Source organism: Lissotriton helveticus, chromosome 5_1, assembly GCF_964261635.1.
Source record: "Lissotriton helveticus chromosome 5_1, aLisHel1.1, whole genome shotgun sequence".
Taxonomy (NCBI): Eukaryota; Metazoa; Chordata; class Amphibia; order Caudata; family Salamandridae; genus Lissotriton; species Lissotriton helveticus.
In genome coordinates, this window is record NC_136065.1 from 1464763219 (window position 1) to 1464786960 (window position 23742).

Consider the following 23742-nt stretch of genomic DNA (forward strand, 5'->3'; position numbering starts at 1 on the left):
GTGTCTGAATTAAGCAGACCACTTTTACCCAGTCCAAAGATCAGGGCTTGATCCATCACCGTTATTTAGCTCACTGCCCCATCCCAGCTCAGAACCTGGCTATATGCAAATTAGTCTGTCCCTGGCCCAGTGCATCATGGGAACAGGGCAGACCAAACTACCAAGCCAATTCTTCACCAGAAAGGATACAAGCTACCGGGGACCGGTTTCTGGCATTTCAGCCTCGTCGGCCCGGCTTGCTTGAGTCCTGATGGAGCAGTGAGCAAGGGACTCATGTCTGAGTATACCCTGCCACACCTATAGTGGCCAAAAACGATTCAGAAAAGGGGGTGGTGATGAACAGAGTGTCTGAATTAAGCAGACCACTCTTACCCAGTCCAAAGATCAGGGCTTGATCCATCACCGTTATTTAGCTCACTGCCCCATCCCAGCTCAGAACCTGGCTATATGCAAATTAGTCTGTCCCTGGCCCAGTGCATCATGGGAACAGGGCAGACCAAACTACCAAGCCAATTCTTCACCAGAAAGGATACAAGCTACCGGGGACCGGTTTCTGGCATTTCAGCCTCGTCGGCCCGGCTTGCTTGAATCCTGATGGAGCAGTGAGCAAGGGACTCATGTCTGAGTATACCCTGCCACACCTATAGTGGCCAAAAAACGATTCAGAATTGGGGGTGGTGATGAACAGAGTGTCTGAATTAAGCAGACCACTCTTACCCAGTCCAAAGATCAGGGCTTGATCCATCACCGTTATTTAGCTCACTGCCCCATCCCAGCTCAGAACCTGGCTATATGCAAATTAGTCTGTCCCTGGCCCAGTGCATCATGGGAACAGGGCAGACCAAACTACCAAGCCAATTCTTCACCAGAAAGGATACAAGCTACCGGGGACCGGTTTCTGGCATTTCAGCCTCGTCGGCCCGGCTTGCTTGAATCCTGATGGAGCAGTGAGCAAGGGACTCATGTCTGAGTATACCCTGCGACACCTATAGTGGCCAAAAACGATTCAGAAAAGGGGGTGGTGATGAACAGAGTGTCTGAATTAAGCAGACCACTCTTACCCAGTCCAAAGATCAGGGCTTGATCCATCACCGTTATTTAGCTCACTGCCCCATCCCAGCTCAGAACCTGGCTATATGCGAATTAGTCTGTCCCTGGCCCAGTGCATCATGGGAACAGGGCAGACCAAACTACCAAGCCAATTCTTCACCAGAAAGGATACAAGCTACCGGGGACCGGTTTCTGGCATTTCAGCCTCGTCGGCCCGGCTTGCTTGAATCCTGATGTAGCAGTGAGCAAGGGACTCTTGACTGGGTGAGAGTATTCTGCTTAATTCAGAGACTCTGTCCATCACCACCCCTTGTTGTAAATATTTTTGTCCACCCTAAGCGTGGAAGGGTATACTCAGATGTGAGTCCCTTGCTCATTGCACCATCAGGATTCAAGCAAGCCGGGCCGAAGACGGCTGTAATGCCAGAAACCGGTCCCGGGAAGCTTGTTTCCTTCCCAGTGTAAGAATTAGCTTTTGTAGTCTGGTCTGCCCTGTTCCCATGATGCACTGGGCCAGGGACAGACTAATTTGCATACAGCCAGGTTCTGAAACTGGGATGGTGCAATGAGCTAAAAAACGGTGTTGGATCTAGCCCTGATCTCTTGACTGGGTGAGAGTATTCTGCTTAATTCAGAGACTCTGTCCATCACCACCCCTTGTTGTAAATATTTTTGTCCACCCTAAGCGTGGAAGGGTATACTCAGATGTGAGTCCCTTGCTCATTGCACCATCAGGATTCAAGCAAGCCGGGCCGAAGACGGCTGTAATGCCAGAAACCGGTCCCCGGAAGCTTGTTTCCTTCCCAGTGTAAGAATTGGCTTTTGTAGTCTGGTCTGCCCTGTTCCCATGATGCACTGGGCCAGGGACAGACTAATTTGCATACAGCCAGGTTCTGAAACTGGGATGGTGCAATGAGCTAAAAAACGGTGTTGGATCTAGCCCTGATCTCTTGACTGGGTGAGAGTATTCTGCTTAATTCAGAGACTCTGTCCATCACCACCCCTTGTTGTAAATAATTTTGTCCACCCTAAGCGTGGAAGGGTATACTCAGATGTGAGTCCCTTGCTCATTGCACCATCAGGATTCAAGCAAGCCGGGCCGAAGACGGCTGTAATGCCAGAAACCGGTCCCCGGAAGCTTATTTCCTTCCCAGTGTAAGAATTGGCTTTTGTAGTCTGGTCTGCCCTGTTCCCATGATGCACTGGGCCAGGGACAGACTAATTTGCATACAGCCAGGTTCTGAAACTGGGATGGTGCAATGAGCTAAAAAACGGTGTTGGATCTAGCCCTGATCTCTTGACTGGGTGAGAGTATTCTGCTTAATTCAGAGACTCTGTCCATCACCACCCCTTGTTGTAAATATTTTTGTCCACCCTAAGCGTGGAAGGGTATACTCAGATGTGAGTCCCTTGCTCATTGCACCATCAGGATTCAAGCAAGCCGGTCCGAAGACGGCTGTAATGCCAGAAACCGGTCCCCGGAAGCTTGTTTCCTTCCCAGTGTAAGAATTGGCTTTTGTAGTCTGGTCTGCCCTGTTCCCATGATGCACTGGGCCAGGGACAGACTAATTTGCATACAGCCAGGTTCTGAAACTGGGATGGTGCAATGAGCTAAAAAACGGTGTTGGATCTAGCCCTGATCTCTTGACTGGGTGAGAGTATTCTGCTTAATTCAGAGACTCTGTCCATCACCACCCCTTGTTGTAAATATTTTTTTCCACCCTAAGCGTGGAAGGGTATACTCAGATGTGAGTCCCTTGCTCATTGCACCATCAGGATTCAAGCAAGCCGGTCCGAAGACGGCTGTAATGCCAGAAACCGGTCCCCGGAAGCTTGTTTCCTTCCCAGTGTAAGAATTGGCTTTTGTAGTCTGGTCTGCCCTGTTCCCATGATGCACTGGGCCAGGGACAGACTAATTTGCATACAGCCAGGTTCTGAAACTGGGATGGTGCAATGAGCTAAAAAACGGTGTTGGATCTAGCCCTGATCTCTTGACTGGGTGAGAGTATTCTGCTTAATTCAGAGACTCTGTCCATCACCACCCCTTGTTGTAAATATTTTTGTCCACCCTAAGCGTGGAAGGGTATACTCAGATGTGAGTCCCTTGCTCATTGCACCATCAGGATTCAAGCAAGCCGGGCCGAAGACGGCTGTAATGCCAGAAACCGGTCCCCGGAAGCTTGTTTCCTTCCCAGTGTAAGAATTGGCTTTTGTAGTCTGGTCTGCCCTGTTCCCATGATGCACTGGGCCAGGGACAGACTAATTTGCATACAGCCAGGTTCTGAAACTGGGATGGTGCAATGAGCTAAAAAACGGTGTTGGATCTAGCCCTGATCTCTTGACTGGGTGAGAGTATTCTGCTTAATTCAGAGACTCTGTCCATCACCACCCCTTGTTGTAAATATTTTTGTCCACCCTAAGCGTGGAAGGGTATACTCAGATGTGAGTCCCTTGCTCATTGCACCATCAGGATTCAAGCAAGCCGGGCCGAAGACGGCTGTAATGCCAGAAACCGGTCCCCGGAAGCTTGTTTCCTTCCCAGTGTAAGAATTGGCTTTTGTAGTCTGGTCTGCCCTGTTCCCATGATGCACTGGGCCAGGGACAGACTAATTTGCATACAGCCAGTTTCTGAAACTGGGATGGTGCAATGACCTAAAAAACGGTGTTGGATCTAGCCCTGATCTCTTGACTGGGTGAGAGTATTCTGCTTAATTCAGAGACTCTGTCCATCACCACCCCTTGTTGTAAATATTTTTGTCCACCCTAAGCGTGGAAGGGTATACTCAGATGTGAGTCCCTTGCTCATTGCACCATCAGGATTCAAGCAAGCCGGGCCGAAGACGGCTGTAATGCCAGAAACCGGTCCCGGGAAGCTTGTTTCCTTCCCAGTGTAAGAATTGGCTTTTGTAGTCTGGTCTGCCCTGTTCCCATGATGCACTGGGCCAGGGACAGACTAATTTGCATACAGCCAGGTTCTGAAACTGGGATGGTGCAATGAGCTAAAAAACGGTGTTGGATCTAGCCCTGATCTCTTGACTGGGTGAGAGTATTCTGCTTAATTCAGAGACTCTGTCCATCACCACCCCTTGTTGTAAATATTTTTGTCCACCCTAAGCGTGGAAGGGTATACTCAGATGTGAGTCCCTTGCTCATTGCACCATCAGGATTCAAGCAAGCCGGGCCGAAGACGGCTGTAATGCCAGAAACCGGTCCCCGGAAGCTTGTTTCCTTCCCAGTGTAAGAATTGGCTTTTGTAGTCTGGTCTGCCCTGTTCCCATGATGCACTGGGCCAGGGACAGACTAATTTGCATACAGCCAGGTTCTGAAACTGGGATGGTGCAATGAGCTAAAAAACGGTGTTGGATCTAGCCCTGATCTCTTGACTGGGTGAGAGTATTCTGCTTAATTCAGAGACTCTGTCCATCACCACCCCTTGTTGTAAATATTTTTGTCCACCCTAAGCGTGGAAGGGTATACTCAGATGTGAGTCCCTTGCTCATTGCACCATCAGGATTCAAGCAAGCCGGGCCGAAGACGGCTGTAATGCCAGAAACCGGTTCCCGGAAGCTTGTTTCCTTCCCAGTGTAAGAATTGGCTTTTGTAGTCTGGTCTGCCCTGTTCCCATGATGCACTGGGCCAGGGACAGACTAATTTGCATACAGCCAGGTTCTGAAACTGGGATGGTGCAATGAGCTAAAAAACGGTGTTGGATCTAGCCCTGATCTCTTGACTGGGTGAGAGTATTCTGCTTAATTCAGAGACTCTGTCCATCACCACCCCTTGTTGTAAATATTTTTGTCCACCCTAAGCGTGGAAGGGTATACTCAGATGTGAGTCCCTTGCTCATTGCACCATCAGGATTCAAGCAAGCCGGGCCGAAGACGGCTGTAATGCCAGAAACCGGTCCCCGGAAGCTTGTTTCCTTCCCAGTGTAAGAATTGGCTTTTGTAGTCTGGTCTGCCCTGTTCCCATGATGCACTGGGCCAGGGACAGACTAATTTGCATACAGCCAGGTTCTGAAACTGGGATGGTGCAATGAGCTAAAAAACGGTGTTGGATCTAGCCCTGATCTCTTGACTGGGTGAGAGTATTCTGCTTAATTCAGAGACTCTGTCCATCACCACCCCTTGTTGTAAATATTTTTGTCCACCCTAAGCGTGGAAGGGTATACTCAGATGTGAGTCCCTTGCTCATTGCACCATCAGGATTCAAGCAAGCCGGGCCGAATACGGCTGTAATGCCAGAAACCGGTCCCCGGAAGCTTGTTTCCTTCCCAGTGTAAGAATTGGCTTTTGTAGTCTGGTCTGCCCTGTTCCCATGATGCACTGGGCCAGGGACAGACTAATTTGCATACAGCCAGGTTCTGAAACTGGGATGGTGCAATGAGCTAAAAAACGGTGTTGGATCTAGCCCTGATCTCTTGACTGGGTGAGAGTATTCTGCTTAATTCAGAGACTCTGTCCATCACCACCCCTTGTTGTAAATATCTAGATAAGCAAGCACCTGTCTTGTCTTCCTCGGACTGTTGAGGCCTTGGACATTCCATGTTATCCATGTAAGCTTGCCTTCCTCAGCAACTATTCACAGTACATTCAATGGATCTAGGACATTGTGACATTGCATGCAATCTGGAAAATACATTCAGTCCAATAAGGTGTATTCTAAATCGCTTAGCAAGACAAAAAAAAGAAACTCCCAGTTACCCCCCCCTCACATAGGCATCCCAATCACTTAATGAAACAAGTCCCCCCCTCCACCCACCACAAGCATGAATGCCTGCCTATACCCAAAAGTAAACAAAGAACTGCGTGGGGAATACCCTCGTGAAGGTCGCTAGCAGCCCAAATGCCCCCACGTTGGTATGTGTGGGGGGTCAGGGTCAAAGCTATAGGTCACTTCGGCCCAACAGACTGCAATCTAAGGTATGCTCACAATATTGCCATCAACAGAACCAACGGTGGACTCCAACATTTCACAGTCAACAGTATCACAGGCAGAAGGAGTTAGCATCCACTATCTATAGCGATTGTAACATCCACAAAGCTTATTTCGAAAAGCAGTATTGCAGCCATAGTAAATACCTGTACATGGATTAATAGATGAGAGCACTAGCATTAAAACATTGGGTCCCAACAAATAAGGAAAGAAGAAGCATGAAGGTTAAGACAAACCCTGAGTCTTGTTTGCAGAACCTAAGCAATTTTTTCAAGACCCGCTGCCAGCCCACACTTCTATCACATAAGCCCCACCTAGAATACCAAAAATGAGCCATATGCTAATGCAGGTATCTCATATTCCACAGTGCTGCACATCCTAGCGACAAATGAGTTCCAGAAGACATTTGCAGCGCTATTGATCCTCAGTGTCTGCTTCTTCCTCCTCTCTCACTGTCCGGGCCTTGTGCTCGAGTTGTTTGACAAACTGCATAGCGTCCTTTGGGGTCGTGAAAATGCGCGGTTTGCTGCCACACTGAATTTTAAGTCGGGCCGGGTAGAGCATCGCGTATTGGATTTCAAGCACCTGTAGCTTCTATTTAACTGGCTGAAACTACCGTCTGGCCTGCTGCACCGTTGTGGTAAAGTCCGGGAATAGTTGCACCTCCATGTCTTGATATTTCGTAACGCCCCTTTCCCTTGCCATCCGTAGTGCCATGTCGCGGTCCCTATAATTGAGACGTTTAGCTATTATTGGGTGCGGGAGAGCCCCCGGGACCGGGGTGGTGCAAGTGATCGGTGCGCCCGCTCCACCACTACCATATTGGAAAAGTTTTCAGCACCAAACATCGCTTTCAATATGTTCTCCACATAGAGCTCCATTTTTACAATATTTGTGGATTCAGGGACCCCAATATTATTTAATTATTGGGCCTGGACCTGGCTTCAAGGTCCTCATTCTTTGCATTTATTACCGCAAGTAGTTTTTGCATTTGCGCACAGGACTTAGTAATACTCTCCACCTTATCCTCAGAGTTAGAAATACGTTGTTCTGCTTCAGTAAGGCGCATGCATGTTTGTCTAGTTTGGATGCCATAGTGTCCATACGCAGATTGAGTGTGTCAATTTTGCCATTGATGGTTTGCAAACTTTGTTGCATCACCAGTAGCAGCTGCTCGAGCTTGCAGGCACCAGAAGCCTCCACCTCAGTTTCAGTGTTCGACATGACTTGTGCGTTCGTTTTTTTGAGACGCTTAGATTCAAATGTAACCTTGAGCTGTACTTGCCTATCAGGTTTACCCATTTGCGCTATGGAGTGTGGAACGTATTGCGTTTGTGTGTTAAGAACCAGAGATTGAGTAATGCAGGAGTATGAAGTCACAGTCAAGTAACCCACAGGGGTGGGATCGATACCAGCAAGACACAGAAAAGAGAAGCCGGCCTATTTCCACAGTGCAGCTAAGGTGCCGGAAAGTATTCCAATTGATCAAGAAGCGAGGTCCTGTTCAACTGCGCCACGTGAATCTAACACTGAGCCTCAAAGCAGGTAGGGCTGCACTCTAGAGGCAAAATGGCGTCAGCCGTTGCCGCAATTCAATAAACCAAATGTTCTGGCAGTATAACACTATTTCCAATAGTTAGATGCGCAGTACAGCAGACCCCGCACAGTGGTAGAGCCGACCTGGGCGTGGATGGCCGAGATCAGGAGCACCTGCCGCCTGCGATCCCGAGACACAAAATGGCAGGTCCGCATATACACCGCGGAACGGCAGCACTGCAAAGTACTGGTGTTGGTGTACTCACGCGCTCTGATCAACACCAGACAGGCACACGTAGGCTCTCAGCAAGTCTCACTCCAAGCGATGCCAGTGACAAGCTCCTCTGCTCCCACCCGACAAGGCCGCGCCGACACCCAGCACCCAACGCTGACCACAGCTGAGAGAAACGGCGACACCAGGACCACACCGCCGCTCACTCACCGGGCAGGTCAAGGAAGCCACCGGAACCGTCTTCCTCCACAACGTCACGGGCCGCCAACCAACAAGCAGTGGCAGCCGCTGCAGCCCTCCACACCACAGACCAGAGGTGAGCACATTGCCGCCGAACAGACTGCAGCGCGGCCAGCCAGTCCACCAGAGCGGGTCCCGCAGTGACTCCTCCACCAGTGAGCTCACCAGAGGCCCAGGCCCAATGACGACAAGGGTGATAACTGCCCGTAGGGTGTCTCAATTTCGATGAGCAGCACAGCAAACAATCACTCTCAAGTAGGGAAGGCGATTCCACCATGGCAGTCCGTGGGAGGACTCCAAAGTGGGCAGGATAATTAAAGGATTTCAGCCCTGACCAGCAGAGCAGTACTAATGTGCGGCCATCTTGCTCCGGGCACACTAGCACCCCCCAACAGACAAATAGGTTTATTTGAGTGTTTGAGTGTTGGCTTTTGATTAAAAGCTAAAGACTATTAGGGCACTTGCCCGATATTGCTGATTTGCACTATTATGCTTGTAACATATTGAGAAATGAGGGGAGTCCTATATGTTGACATTTAAACATCCATGTATATATAAAAAACAATTACCTGTGGGGAAACTTTTTTTCATGCGGAAGAAAATGTATACTTGCATATTTGAACCTCATTCAACCTTTGTTACGTGATTAGCTGTCTGTTGTCTACCTCCATGCTGTACAAGAGGAGGGAATTGTTTTGCAAGTGTACTTAAATCACGATTGGTCTCGGCATGTCATGTGATTAAGACCGAGGCGACCCGGTCGAAACTTGTCATGTTGTAATATGGGAAAATAAAGCACTGAAGATACAAACTTTCCTGCTGAATTGCTGAGGAAATTGCATGCAGTCAGGTCCTTGTCATTGGCATAAATACACACACATATATATATATATATATATATATATATATATATATATATATATATATATATATATCCAAACACGAATTGCCTCGCAACTTGAACCGGGACCCAGAAGGGCGGTCAGTGAGGCTGGCGCGGGGCTTCCAGTTATTAATACATTCACATCCCTCCTTCAGAAAAAGAGGCACACTGACTCTGGCTGGAAAGCTGTAATATCCTTTAATACGTGGAACAGCACGAGGGTAATAGGCGTCCTTTTCCCAACGTTTCTGCTTTAAACTTTACAGAAACACACAGTCACTGGATGATGTCATCAGTGATGTCATCAGTGATGTCACTGACCATGTCATGAATGATGTAATATGTGACATCATCAGCAGTGGATTGCGGCTGCGCGAAATATATAGTTAGTGCAACTAACTATATATGGAATTTCATTGGTTTTGTATGATTAAAATATTCACCTAACTATATATGGTCTCAAACCTATGGTTTTTTCATTGAATTTTCAAGGTTTTGTAAATGCAAATACCTAACTATATATGGTCTCAAACCTATGGTTTTTTCTGTGAATTTCAAAGGTTTTTTGAATGCTAATTCCTAACTATATAAGGCCTGAAACCTATGGTTTTTTCAGTGAATTTGCAAGGTTTTTTAAATGCTAATTCTATTAGCGGATAACGTTTTTATATATTCAAAGTTTTTTTAATGCTAATTCCTAACTATATAAGGCCTGAAACCTATGGTTTTTTCAGTGAATTTCAAAGTTTTTTTTAATGCTAATTCCTAACTATATAAGGCCTGAAACCTCTGTTTTTTTAGTGAATTCGCAAGGTTTTTTAAATACTAATTCCTAACTATATAAGGCCTGAAACCTATGTTTTTTTTCAGTAAATTTCAAAGGTTTTTTAAATGCTAATTCCTAACTATATAAGGCTTGAAACCTATGTTTTTTTCTTTGAATTTCAAAGGTTTGTTAAATGCTAATTCCATTAGCGGAAAACGTTTAAATATATTAATATCCTAGTGGGACCACCTGAGCAGCCCTAAGGGGTCAGGGTGTTTCTACCCTGCCCCCTTTTTGTGTTCTACACGTTTTTTTCTGCTTTCTTGTGCCTCAGTCTACTAAGACCCAAGATGGATGCCAACACTTCCTGGTTAGAAGTGTTGACAGCCAATGAGCATGCAGCTTTCTCGGGAAGGCATGCTGATTGGCTGTCACTGTCTGTCAACACTAGCACAAGATAGATGCCAACACCTCCTGGTTAGAAGTGTTGACAGCCAATGACCATGCAGCTTTCTCGGGAAGGCATGCTGATTGGCTGCCACTGTCTGTCAACACTCAAAACCAGGAAGTGTTGGCAGCCATCTTGTGCCTTGTTAGAACCAAGGCACAAGAAAGCAGTGAAACAAAGGTGTGAAACTCGCAAAGGGGCCAGAGTAGAATTACCCTGGCCCCCTAGGCCTGCTCAGGGGGTCCCACAAAGACCCTAAAGGCAAAAAAATATATATATATTTTTTTGTAAAAATCGGGGTACGCGTACCGTGCGCGTACGGTACGCGTACCCCGCGACTTTAAAAAAAAAAAATCTTTTTGCCTTCGGGGTCCTTGTGGGACCCCCTGAGCAGGTCTAGGGGGTCAGGGTGCTTCTACCCTGCCCCCTTTTTGAGTTCTACACGTTTGTTTTTCTGCTTTCCTGTGCCTCAGTCTACCGAGGCACAAGATGGCTGTCAACAGTTTCTGTTTTGGAGTGTTGACAAACATTGGCAGCCAATCAGCATGCAGCTCGTGCACTTGAGGTACGCTTACCGTACGCATACGTGCGCGTACCGTAAGCGTACCGGTAAGCTCACGGGTAAGCTGCTATAGATACATATATTTATTTTAACCTTAATTTCTCAAAATCCACTGGACCGCATATCTTGAGACCTAGCAAAGGCACATCGGGCTAACAGTCCCTACAATTTTGCCAAGTTTGGTGGAAATCCATTCAGCCGTTCGGGCTAAAAGTGAGTCCAACCGCCCTATGGAAAATTGCATGGGGAAAACACGTTTTGGGACCCCCCTTTTTTCTCGCAAACACTACAACACTACCCAAAACCCTAAAACACTACCCCCAGCATGACCCTACACTACGCAAACACTACAACACTATCCTAAACCCTAAAACACTACGCCCAGCATGACCCTACACTATGCAAACACTACAACACTACCCTAAACCCTAAAACACTAGCCCCAGCATGACCCTACACTACGCAAACACTACAACACAACCCTAAACCCTAAAACACTACCCCCAGCATGACCCTACACTACGCAAACACTACAACACTACCCTAAACCCTAAAACACTACCCCCAGCATGACCCTACACTACGCAAACAGTACAACACTACCCTAAACCCTAAAACACTACCCCAAGCATGACCCTACACTAAACAACCACCACAACTCTACACTACACTAACACAACACTACACTACACAACACTACACTACACTACACAATCACTAACCCACGAAAAAATTAACACAAACCCACTTACCTCTCTCGTCATCGTGGTTTTCACAACGCAAATGCATTTACCATACATGCCTTTAAAACGTAATTCTTTGTAAAGGCATGCGCGATAAATGCACATGCGTTTTGAAAAAATGCGGGATAATGGTATGCGAGGTCAATGACCTTGCGGGATAATGGTATGCGTACTGAAAGTCTGCGGGATAAAAAATGCGGGAAAATGGCTGCAAACCATGATTAGCAGCAGACTTCCCTGGTGAGCACTAGCATTGAAAATGCAATAGATCTCGCCCTCGTTTAAGTTAAAGCCATTCTGTTTGTAATGAGGTGGCTTTTTAGCTTTGCTTTTATTAGTGTTTTTAAAACTTTCATGTAAATAACATGCATATGTATGCATATATGTATATGTATGCATGCATTTATATTTATATAGATATGCAGATTATATATGTTTATATATGTATGTTACCTACTGGCGATAGCCAGTGGGTATATATAGTTAGGATTTTTTCTCTATGGGGTTTCTGAAAATTCTATGTCTAATAACTTTAGCGTTTGTGGACGGAATTGGCTGAAATTTTCAGGAAATGGCACATTTCGTTTCTGAGCAGCCCCAGAAACTTTGGGGGGGTTTCGCCAAGGGGGGGCAGAGAAAAAAGGGGGGTCCCAAAACGCGTTTTTCCCATTCATTTTTCCATAGGGCGGTTGGACTCACTTTTAGCTCGAACGGCTGAATAGATTTACATGAAACTTGGCAAAATTGTAGATATGGTTTGCCCGACGTGCCTTTGCTATGTCTCAATATATGTGCTCCAGTGGATTTTGAGAAATTAACGTTTAAAAAAATATATATATCTGTGACAGCGCTCCGGTTAGCGCCCCGGTTTGCGTACCTGACGCGTAACGGAACTTCGCGAAGCTGATTGGCTCTCCGGTGTCTGTCAACATTCTAAACAGTCCGGAGCGGCCGCCATCTTGTCTCTCGGTACGATCGAGAGACAAGATGTGGTGAAAAAAAAAGGGGGAAATGAAGGAAAGGGGGCAAGGTAAACCCCTCCTGACCACCTAGGATTGATGAGGGGGATATTAAAGTCCCCCGCGATTTTTCGCGGTAGAGGCGCTTCCCGGTACGCGAACCGGGCAGCTAACCGGCAGCGTAACGGGAGTCCGACATCTTGTGTTTTTGGAGCGTCCGGTTCGCGTACCGGGTAGCGTCCCGGTAAGCGTAACAAGGGGAAAACCAAGAGAAACAGTAAAAAAAAAAGTAAGGGAATAGATTTCCAGCAAACTTGGCAAAATTGTAGGGACTGTTTGTTTGATGTGCCTTTGCAAGGCCTCAAGATATGTGCACGTGTGGATTTTGTCTAATTAAGGTTAAAAAAAATATATATATCTGTAAGCGTGCTCCGGCACGCTTACGTTACGGGTTTTGTTTGCACTGCAGAGCCGATACGTCACGGTTATGCGACGCGTCATGAGGCGTCTCACGTGGCTACGTGATACGTCACGTAATAAAGAATATATTTTACAGCTATAGATATTAGCTTTTAAAAAACCAATGAAATTCACTGAAAAAACCATAGGTTATAGACCATATATAGTTAGGAATTTGCATTTACAAAACCTTGAAAATTCACTGAAAAAACCATAGGTTAGAGACCATATATAGTTAGCTGGACATTTTATTGACATAAAACCAATGAAATTCCATATATTGTTAGTTGCACTAACTATATATCGCGCACCCGCAATCCACTGCTGATGATGTCACATATTACATCATTCATGACATGGTCAGTGACATCACTGATGACATCACTGATGACATCTCAAATGACATCACTGATGACATCACTGATGACATCTCAAATGACATCACTGATGACATCATGACACACCAATACCAGTTACTACATACGCACTCACTGATTCCTACGTCTACACACACATTCACTCATTCACCCATACAATCACTCATACATACAGTCACTCATTATTACAACACTATCATATGCACTCATACACCTATGCAGACACTCACACACTGCCACTCATCCATGGAGTTACTCACACACCTAGTCAGTCCTGTAAAGAATCAATCACACTTCCATTTCCTCATCTATACAGTTAAACACAGAACACCATACTTCAGTGACATCACTGATGACATCGCTGATGACATCTCAAATGACATCACTGATGACATCTCAAATGACATCACTGATGACATCATGACACACCAATACCAGTTACTACATACGCACTCACTGATTCCTACGTCTACACACACATTCACTCATTCACCCATACAATCACTCATACATACAGTTACTCATTATTACAACACTATCATATGCACTCATACACCTAGTCAGTCCTGTGAAGAATCAATCACACTTCGATTTCCTCATCTATACAGTTAGACACAGAACACCATACTTTTCACACATATACTAACACATACTTACTCTCTTATACAATCACTGATACAAGTACACATTGATATGCACAGTGTCACACACCTCCCAGCCAGCCACACACACACTCAGTCTTCCATACATCCACTCATTCTTCAATATGTAAAACATATTTAAACTTTACAAAAACACACAGACACTAGATGATGTCATCAGTGATGTCATTTGAGATGTCATCAGTGATGTCATCAGTGATGTCATTTGAGATGTCATCAGTGATGTCATCAGTGATGTCACTGACCATGTCATGAATGATGTAATATGTGACATCATCAGCAGTGGATTGCGGCTGCGCGAAATATATAGTTAGTGCAACTAACTATATATGGAATTTCATTGGTTTTATGTCAATAAAATGTCCAGCTAACTATATATGGTTTCTAACCTATGGCTTTCTCAGTGAATTTTGAAGGTTTTGTAAATGCAAATTCCTAACTATATATGGTCTATAACCTATGGTTTTTTCAGTGAATATATATATATATATATATATATATATATATATATATATATATATATATATATATAATTTCAAATGGCAAAATGAAACCCCTCATTTTGTTCCTTTTCAAATTAAATGTATTAAGTGTTACCACTTTATTCCAATCAAGATGACTTCAGGTGTGCCATACTTTTGTCATAAGTAAGACTGTTAGCGTTGTAGTTGTTCTTTAGAAGACTCTGGGACATTCTGTCATTGGGCAATAGTTGGGCTACATCTGGCTGATATTTGGGCTACATTTGGGCTCTTTTGTCTCTGGTGGCCATCTTGGGAGACTGCATATCAGAATTTTTGTATGAAATATAAGAGGATTTGAGAAGTCACTCAAAATGTGCCCTAATTTTTCTTTCTTCAGCACTAATCATAATTTCTATGGCAAAATGAACCCCCTCATTTTGTTCCTTTGCAAATTAAATGTTTTAAGTGTTAACACTTTATTCCAATCAAGATAACTTCAGGTGTGCCATACTTTTGTCATAAGTAAGACTGTTAGCGCTCTAGTTGTTCTTTAGAACACTCTGGGACATTCTGCCATTGGGCTATAGTTGGGCTACATCTGGCTGATATTTGGGCTACATTTGTTTTTTTTGTCTCTGGTGGCCATCTTTGGGCTACATTGGGCTACATTGGGCTACATTTGGGCTCCATCATATATATAGCCCAATGTAGCCCAATATATATTTTTCAAAGTTAATTTTCGTAAAAACCACTGGAGCATATATCTTGAGACATAGCAAAGGCACATCGGGGTACCAGTCCCTACAATTTTGCCAAATTTGGTGGAAATCCATTCAGCCGTTCGGGCTAAAAGTGAGTCCAACCACCCTATGGAAAACTCAATGTTAAAAACATGTTTTGGGATCCCCCTTTTTTCTCGGCCCCCACTTGACGAAACCCCCCCCAAACTTTCAGGGGACGGTCAGAGACAAAATGTGCCATTTTCCTGAAAATTTCAGCCAATTCCGTCCATCAACGCCAAAGTTATTCAACATAGAATTTTCAGAAATCCCTATTCAAAAAAATCCTAACTATATACCTACTGGCAAAGTAAGACTGTTAGCTCTCTAGTTGTTCTTTAGAACACTCTGGGACATTCTGTCATTGGGCTATAGTTGGGCTACATCTGGCTGATATTTGGGCTACATTTGTTTTTTTTTTGTCTCTGGTGGCCATCTTTGGGCTACATTGGGCTACATTGGGCTACATTGGGCTACATTTGGGCTCCAACATATATATAGCCCAATGTAGCCCAATATATATTTTTCAAAGTTAATTTTCGTAAAAACCACTGGAGCATATATCTTGAGACATAGCAAAGGCACATCGGGGTACCAGTCCCTACAATTTTGCCAAGTTTGGTGGAAATCCATTCAGCCGTTCGGGCTAAAAGTGAGTCCAACCACCCTATGGAAAACTCAATGTTAAAAACACGTTTTGGGACCCCCCTTTTTTCTCGGCCCCCACTTGACGAAACCCCCCCAAACTTTCAGGGGACGGTCAGAGACAAAATGTGCCATTTCCCTGAATATTTCAGCCAATTCCGTCCATCAACGCCAAAGTTATTCAACATAGAATTTTGAAAAATCCCATAGGAAAAAAATCCTAACTATATATACCTACTGGCGACCGCCAGTAGGTAATATATATATATATATATATATATATATATATATATATATATATGCAGGCAAACTCCTTCCAAAAAAAGAGCAGAGACCCAGGGGGATATCAGTTGGAGGCTCTTTATTGCAGCAATGGCGAATGCATTTCGGCCTGGTTTGGCCTTCATCAGCGCCCAGAAGCCTCCCAAGTATGATGCAGCACTCCGTAGGTAAGTCCCGCCTTATAACCTGGATGTACTTCGGCCCGCTCCTCCCCCTGTTGGTAACAGCACACCTGGGTAGCGTTCCGAGAGTGTCAGGAAACTACCAGTCCCAGAATGTTCGTGGATGGATCCTCGAAAGTATGCAGGGGGGAAACCAAGGTAATCTTGTAGTTTTGCGGGGATGCGGGACACAGAGTGCGCTCTACATGAATAATGTGTAGCAAAGTCAGCTTCAGAGTCCACAACGAAGCGCCTCCTCTGGTCCCCCAATACCGCCTCAGCCCAGGAGAACAAGAATCCATGCGGCAGGGGCTGCAGAAACAATGTCCGCTGCCCGGCGTGGAGTCACTGACCCCAATACTACCACCTCTCCTCCCGTGCTCCAGGGCGGACTATGGACCATCCAATCAGCATTGGAAAAAAGAAAGAACTGCGAAAGTTCAGGCCAGTGAGGTCCGAGCCCAAAACGAGGCGGGGGTGCTCTCGAATGCGTCTCTGGCTGACGCACAATTTGATGCAGGCAAACTCCTTCCAAAAAAAGAGCAGAGACCCAGGGGGGGATATCAGTTGGAGGCTCTTTATTGCAGCAATGGCGAATGCATATATATATATATATATATATATATATATATATATATATATATATATATATATATATATATATATATATATTTATATAATTTCAAATGGCAAAATGAAACCCCTCATTTTGTTCCTTTTCAAATTAAATGTATTAAGTGTTACCACTTTATTCCAATCAAGATGACTTCAGGTGTGCCATACTTTTGTCATAAGTAAGACTGTTAGCGTTGTAGTTGTTCTTTAGAAGACTCTGGGACATTCTGTCATTGGGCAATAGTTGGGCTACATCTGGCTGATATTTGGGCTACATTTGGGCTCTTTTGTCTCTGGTGGCCATCTTGGGAGACTGCATATCAGAATTTTTGTATGAAATATAAGAGGATTTGAGAAGTCACTCAAAATGTGCCCTTATTTTTTCTTTCTTCAGCACTAATCATAATTTCTATGGCAAAATGAACCCCCTCATTTTGTTCCTTTGCAAATTAAATGTTTTAAGTGTTAACACTTTATTCCAATCAAGATAACTTCAGGTGTGCCATACTTTTGTCATAAGTAAGACTGTTAGCGCTCTAGTTGTTCTTTAGAACACTCTGGGACATTCTGCCATTGGGCTATAGTTGGGCTACATCTGGCTGATATTTGGGCTACATTTGTTTTTTTTTTCTCTGGTGGCCATCTTTGGGCTACATTGGGCTACATTGGGCTACATTGGGCTACATTTGGGCTCCATCATATATATAGCCCAATGTAGCCCAATATATATTTTTCAAAGTTAATTTTCGTAAAAACCACTGGAGCATATATCTTGAGACATAGCAAAGGCACATCGGGGTACCAGTCCCTACAATTTTGCCAAATTTGGTGGAAATCCATTCAGCCGTTCGGGCTAAAAGTGAGTCCAACCACCCTATGGAAAACTCAATGTTAAAAACATGTTTTGGGATCCCCCTTTTTTCTCGGCCCCCACTTGACGAAACCCCCCCCAAACTTTCAGGGGACGGTCAGAGACAAAATGTGCCATTTTCCTGAAAATTTCAGCCAATTCCGTCCATCAACGCCAAAGTTATTCAACATAGAATTTTCAGAAATCCCTATTCAAAAAAATCCTAACTATATACCTACTGGCAAAGTAAGACTGTTAGCTCTCTAGTTGTTCTTTAGAACACTCTGGGACATTCTGTCATTGGGCTATAGTTGGGCTACATCTGGCTGATATTTGGGCTACATTTGTTTTTTTCTTGTCTCTGGTGGCCATCTTTGGGCTACATTGGGCTACATTGGGCTACATTTGGGCTCCAACATATATATAGCCCAATGTAGCCCAATATATATTTTTCAAAGTTAATTTTCGTAAAAACCACTGGAGCATATATCTTGAGACATAGCAAAGGCACATCGGGGTACCAGTCCCTACAATTTTGCCAAGTTTGGTGGAAATCCATTCAGCCGTTCGGGCTAAAAGTGAGTCCAACCACCCTATGGAAAACTCAATGTTAAAAACACATTTTGGGACCCCCCTTTTTTCTCGGCCCCCACTTGACGAAACCCCCCCAAACTTTCAGGGGACGGTCAGAGACAAAATGTGCCATTTTCCTGAATATTTCAGCCAATTCCGTCCATCAACGCCAAAGTTATTCAACATAGAATTTTGAAAAATCCCATAGGAAAAAAATCCTAACTATATATATATATATATATATGCAGGCAAACTCCTTCCAAAAAAAGAGCAGAGACCCAGGGGGATATCAGTTGGAGGCTCTTTATTGCAGCAATGGCGAATGCATTTCGGCCTGGTTTGGCCTTCATCAGCGCCCAGAAGCCTCCCAAGTATGATGCAGCACTCCGTAGGTAAGTCCCGCCTTATAACCTGGATGTACTTCGGCCCGCTCCTCCCCCTGTTGGTAACAGCACACCTGGGTAGCGTTCCGAGAGTGTCAGGAAACTACCAGTCCCAGAATGTTCGTGGATGGATCCTCGAAAGTATGCAGGGGGGAAACCAAGGTAATCTTGTAGTTTTGCGGGGATGCGGGACACAGAGTGCGCTCTACATGAATAATGTGTAGCAAAGTCAGCTTCAGAGTCCACAACGAAGCGCCTCCTCTGGTCCCCCAATACCGCCTCAGCCCAAGAGAACAAGAATCCATGCGGCAGGGGCTGCAGAAACAATGTCCGCTGCCCGGCGTGGAGTCACTGACCCCAATACTACCACCTCTCCTCCCGTGCTCCAGGGCGGACTATGGACCATCCAATCAGCATTGGAAAAAAGAAAGAACTGCGAAAGTTCAGGCCAGTGAGGTCCGAGCCCAAAACGAGGCGGGGGTGCTCTCGAATGCGTCTCTGGCTGACGCACAATTTGATGCAGGCAAACTCCTTCCAAAAAAAGAGCAGAGACCCAGGGGGGGATATCAGTTGGAGGCTCTTTATTGCAGCAATGGCGAATGCATATATATATATATATATATATATATATATATATATATATATATATATATATATATATATATTACCTACTGGCAGTCGCCAGTAGGTAGTTATAGTTAGGATTGTTTTCTATAGGAAATCCGCAACATTCTATTGGGAATAACTTTGGCGCCGGTTGAGGAATCTGCCTATAATTTACCTTACATTTGCCTCCCTGCGCTCCGCTCCTTCCCTGAAAGTTTGGGGGGGATTCGTCAAGCGGGGGCCGAGATAAAAGGGGGGTCCCAAAACGTGTTTTCCCCATGTTAATTTCCATAGGGCGGTTGGACTCACTTTTAGCCCGAATGGCAGAATGGATTTTCACAAAACCTGGCAAAATTGTAGGGACTGGTAGCCCGATGTGCCTTTGCTATGTCTCAAGATATGTGCTCCAGTGGATTTTGAGTAATTTAGGTTCAAAAAAATATATATATCTGGGCGGAGCCTAACCACACATCTGATCTGATTGGCTGTCAGCACTTCATCCAAGAAGTGCTGGCAGCCATCTTGGGACCAATATACATGATAGCACCTCATTAAAAAGCATTGTAGTTAATAGAGGGTTTTAGGACTTTAGTTACATTATAAATCATTTGTTGATGGTACCATACTCATTTTAGGAATTGTGGTGTGTTCTAAGGTGATTTTACCATGTGAAAAAGGTTCTGCTGTGATATCATGAATCATGTTTGAAAGAAAACTAATATCTCATGATTTTCCCACAGTGGTTTGGAAGGGGATCTATTAGCTAAACTGAAAGCATATTGTCTGTAAATTCACATTATCTTTCTCAGTCATGTGAGAATGAAGTCTTACATTCTCAGTAAAACATGTACATCCAACAAGGACAGAGACTGTCAGTTGATTCCTTTGTGTTCTACTGCAGCCTCCTAGAGTGTTCTACAGAACAACTAGAGCGCTAACAGTCCTACTTATTACAAAGGTATAGCACACCGGAAGCCATCGTGATGGGAATAAAGTGGTAACTCTTAAAACATTTAATTTAAAAAGGAACAAAATGAGGGGGTATATTATGCCATAGAAAGTATTATTAGTGCTGCAGAAAGAAAAATTAGGGCACATTTTGAGTGACTTCTCAAATCCTCTTCCATTTCATTAAAAAATTCTGACATGCAGTCTCCCAAGATGGCCACCAGAGACAAAAGAGCCCAAATGTAGCCCAAATATCAACTAGAGCGCTACCAGTCCCACTTATTACAAAGGTATGGCACACCTGAAGCCATCTTGATTGGAATAAGGTGGTAAAATTCTGACATGCAGACTGAAACATGCACTTAGAATACCAGCAGCAGACTTCCCTGGTGAGCAGTAGCTTTACTACAGTGATCTAATGAGCAACTAGAGTGCTAACATTCAGAATTTATGGCAAATGTGTGACACATCTGAATGCCTTCTTGATGGAACCAAAGTAAACAAGCATTGAAAATGCAATAGATCTCGCCCTTGTTTAAGTTAAAGCCATTCTGTTTGTAATGAGGTGGCTTTTTAGCTTTGCTTTTATTAGTGTTTTTTAAACTTTCATGTAAATAACATGCATCTGTATGCATATATGTATATGTATGCATGCATGTATATTTGTATTTATATAGATATACAGATTATATATGTTTATATATGTATGTATATATATTACCTACTGGCGGTCGCCAGTAGGTATATATAGTTAGGATTTTTTCTCTATGGGATTTTTGAAAATTCTATGTCTAATAACTTTGGCGTTTGTGGACGGAATTGGCTGAAATTTTCAGGAAAATGGAACATTTTGTTTCTGAGCAGCCACTGAAAATTTGGGGGGGGGTTGTCAAGGGGGGGCTGAGAAAAAAGGGGGGTTTTTAACATTGAGTTTTCCATAGGGCGGTTGGCCTCACTTTTAGCCCGAACGGCTGAATGGATTTGCATGAAACTTGGCAAAATTGTAGGGACTGGTAGCCCGATGTGCCTTTGCTAGGTCTCAATATATGTGCTGCAGTGGATTTTGAGAAATTAACGTTCAAAAGAAGATATATATCTGTAACAGCGCTCCGCTTCGCGTACTTTTCGCGTTACGGAGCTTTGCGAAGCTGATTGGTTCTCCGGCGTCTGTAAACATTCCAAACAGTCCGTAGCGGCCGCCATCTTGTCTCTCGGTAGGATCGAGAGACAAGAGGAGGCCAAAGCGAAGGGGCAAATGACCATAAGGGGGCATAGTAGATCCTCCATGACCTCTTAGGTTTGATGTACCATTTTGCCAAGTTTGGTGTAATTCCGTTCAGCCATTCAGGCTGTAGACGTATCTAAATGTCCTATGGAAAATTGCATGGGGAAAACACATTTGAAAGTGTTGAAATTTAGAACCAATTAAAATGTTACTTTGGTTTTGTATTTGTGTGTGATGAAAGTTAATTGGTTATGTATATATCTAAAATCTAAAATGAGAGGAAACCACAGCCATTTTGTGATACTACTGTCTGAGGTATATTTGTGAGGAATTTTTGGTGCTCAATTTCTGGTGTTTGATTTACACAGTACTAACACTTCTCCTACTTTTAAAAAGGTGAGTTGGTAATTTGTAAGGGGAACTATGTTGTACACTTTAAGATAATTTGAAAAATGTTTTCTGTTATTTATTTACAGTCCTTCTGTTATACTAAATACTTGATAAAGTTAGTTTTATATTATGTATTACTAAAAACGATAAATGAAAGTGATTATTTTTTTCTGCAATTTACAGCAAGCAATTTCAAAATAAAATGGCTCACAATGAAGAGACCGTGGCAATTTCTTTTGAATTATCCACTACATTTATTGAAATTGACAGCACCAATAATGAAATATTCTCACAAGGAGGAGATGACTTGATTGATTTTTTTGATCAATCTCTTGATGGCGAATTTATCGAATGTTTGGAGACCATAGAGTCACAAGAATCATCATTGCAGACTTTTCATGAGGAGATTCCTGATGAGATGATTGAAGAGGAAATTCCTGATGAGGACATGTTACTAGTTCTTTCAAATTTTGAAAATTCAGAAGAATAAATTTATATTTAGAAATCAAAAATTGTTTGAGACATTATTCATTTTTATTTTTAATTTATGAGGTTGTAGCGAAGTGATTGTAGTATAAAATGAGACTTATAGTATAGAGTGCAACATTTTTATGTTACATGGTAAGTTTACTCATATTTACTTTCCTTGTCCCACTATATTATCTCCAATGTGTATTTGACATCTCTTCTTCATCTCCGGCCTCCTTTCTCTCACTGTCTGTGTCTGATGCATCTTATCGCTGCCATTTTGTGTAATTACAGAAGAGAGTAAAATAAAATAGTTCGGAACGTGAAAAGGGGGCAAAGTAGAGTACCCCTCACCCCCTAGGCCTTCTCAGGCGGTCCCAAAAGGATCAGTTTCTGTTTTCCTGAGAGATTATGGTATGAGTTCCATATACCACAATAACTTGCATTACAACATGCAAGATATCTATCTCCTATTACCAAATTTTGGAGATATTCGCGCTAAGCGCGAATATCTCCAAAAACTAACACCTGCCCTGAGCAGTTCTTAGCCATGTTATCCAATGGGAGGTGGATAACATGGCTAAGAGCATTAGCTCGGTAATGCATGAATATCGCTGACTTTTTAGCGATATTCATGCTTTGCGGCCGTTTTTTATCGCATTTGCGATAAACCTTGATAATAGCAAGGTTTATCTGCGATAATTTCTGACGATGCTTAGCGGTAAAAAATTCGTTGCAAAGCATCGTTAGCGATAAATATCGCTTAACTTTGGTAATATGCACCAACGTCTGTTAACGTTCGATTCGAAGGAAATGAGGAAGTGTTGAAAAACATTGTCTGCGCCATCTTGCCTTTTTTGAAATGCCACACTTTTGTCGTGCACGGCAGCCATTTAGATGCCTTGACCAGACCCACTCTCTGCACGCTGTTGATCCGTAGCATGGCTCCCCACCCTCGCAAGCATCTTCCCCAGGCACTGGTCACCCCCGCTCTCTGTCTTATGCATCGGCAATAAACCTCCCCCCATCTGCGCTGCTCTTCCCTGAGAATCACACTCTGTGCCCGCCCGACACCTCCCTTTCGCCCTATTCACTACCGCACCCTCTGACACTCCTCTTCCTCTGTGTCCGATTGTCCAGGCTATCAGCTAGCCCTGCAGATGTAGTTTATGGCCCCAGCTGTAAAGAATCACCCCTCTTCAAAGGAGTTATAGTAGATCAAGGCCCACACCCGATGAGATCCGTCAAACCACACGCGTTCCTACTATCTGAAAACCATCCTGTATTGTGATTGGGGAGGGGACCGAGCCTGAAGCGGAAGATTCCAGGGATGACTCTTTGTACATCAAAGTTTTTACAATTATGTGTCACATTAAAAATATATAGCACTCCAACAAAGTAGTAGGAATATAAAACTTTAATAACTTATAAATATATACAACAAAACAAAAACAGTAAAAACATTTAAACAATGAAGAGACCGTGGCAATTTCTTTTGAAT

General features: G+C 43.9%; 1 long non-coding RNA gene across 1 annotated transcript in view; it reads right to left on the bottom strand.

Moving 5' to 3' along the window:
* Positions 1 to 23742, bottom strand: part of LOC144753652 (uncharacterized) — a 427248-nt gene that overhangs the window by 35712 nt on the left and 367794 nt on the right. The gene's annotated exons all lie outside the window — the stretch shown is intronic.